Below are 1998 nucleotides of genomic sequence, written 5' to 3' on the forward strand. Positions count from 1 at the left end.
TGACACCTCCTCCAACCTTCATTAATATGGTGTATCTGTTAGACACACCTCCACCACACCTTCATTAATACGTGATCTGTAGACACACCTCCCTCCACACCTTCATGTATTTGAACCCCCCCCTCAAATGAATAGCGGTGTGAATAGCATGGTATTCTCAGTCTAATTTGAACGGTCAGAATTACTCGTGAGAGAAACGTGGCATAAAAGGGATCTCTTCCTCTTGCACTACATAGGGAATAGGGGACCATTTGTGATGATGGGCCCTGGTTAAAAGTAGTGCACTACATAGGGAATAGGGGACCATTTGTGTTGATGGCCCTGGTTAAAAGTAGTGCACTACATAGGGAATAGGGGACCATTTGTGATGCAGTTCTGATCTGCTAAGACTAATCATGTGTAAAAAAAATTAAAGCCAGAATAGCATTTTTCACAGATTATGTAAATCCCATATCCCACTAGTTTACACTTCAGGCCACAACACAACAATACTTAAAAAAAAAAAAGTAGAATCACTGCTATTTCTCATTCAATTTGTACAATTAGTTTTATTTCTAATTCAATACATTCATGTGATGCAGGTATCTTTGTAGAGTTATCGTGAAAAGTTTGCCTTTACTAATATACTTAACACTCGTCATCCAGGCTGTATCACAACGGGCCGTGATTGGGAGTCCCGTAAGGCGGCGCACAATTTGCCCAGCGTCGTCCGGGTTTGGTCGGTGTAGGCAGTCATTGTAAATAAGAATTTGTTCTTAACTGACTTGCCTAGTTAAGTAAAGGTTTAATAAAAAAATTATGAAAAGTGTAAATGTTCATATTCATTGTAGTTTTTTGCAGTGAAGGCCACAGAAAAAGCAACAATGTGTTGCTGCCTTCTGAGAATCCGTAGGCGAGCGAGTAAAATCTCACTGCCATCCGTTCTATTGGCTAACTTGCAATCATTGGAAAATAAAGATTATCCTACCAACGGGACATTAAAAACTGTAATATCTTATGTTTCAACGACACGGGTAATATAGAGTTGGAGGGATTTTCAATGCACCGGCAGAACAGAGAAGCTACGTCTGGTAAGACGAGGGGTGGGGGTGTGTGTCTATTTGTCAATAACAGCTGGTGTGTGATGTCTAATATTAAAGAAGTCTCGTCTGAGGTAGAGTCCCTTATGATAAATTGTCGACCAAACTATCTACCAAGAGTGTTGTCATCTGTATTATTTGTAGCCGTGTATTTACCACCACAAACCGATGCTGGCACTAAGACCGCACTCAACCAGCTGTATACGGCCATAAGCAAACAAGAAAATGCTCATCCAAAAGTGGTACTCCTAGTGGCCGGGGACTTTATTGCAGGCAAACAAATCAGTTTTACCTCATTTCTACCAGCATGTTAAATGTGCAACCAGAGGGAAAAAAACTCGAGACCATCTCTACTCCACACACAGAGATGTGTACAAAGCTCTCTCCCACCCTCCATTTGGCAAATCTGACCATAATTCTATCCTCCTGATTCCTGCTTACAAGCAAAACTCAAGCAGGAAGTACCAGTGAATCGCTCAATACGGAAGTGGTCAGATGACGCGGATGCTACGCTACAGGACTGTTTTGCTAGCAGAGACTGGAATATGTTCCGGGATTAAAATTGAATCCGACTACACCGGCTCTGACGCTCGAGGCAAGCAACACTGAAGCATGCACGAGAACACCAGCTGTTCTGGATGACTGTGTGATAATGCTCTCAGTAGCTGATGTGAGCAAGACCTTTTGACAGGTCAACAGGTTTTTTACTTTAGTTTGTTTGGTAAATATTTTCTTAACTCTCTTTGAACTGCATTGTTGGTTAGGGGCTCGAAAGTAAGCATTTCACGGTAAGGTCTACACTTGTTGTATTCGGCGCATGTGACAAATAAAGTTTTCATTTGATATCTATCCCAGACATTGTTGTGGTCTATATATCTATCCCAGACATTGTTGTGGTCTATATATCTATCCCAGACAG

The sequence above is a fragment of the Salvelinus sp. IW2-2015 genome, unplaced genomic scaffold, assembly GCF_002910315.2.
Source record: "Salvelinus sp. IW2-2015 unplaced genomic scaffold, ASM291031v2 Un_scaffold845, whole genome shotgun sequence".
Taxonomy (NCBI): Eukaryota; Metazoa; Chordata; class Actinopteri; order Salmoniformes; family Salmonidae; genus Salvelinus; species Salvelinus sp. IW2-2015.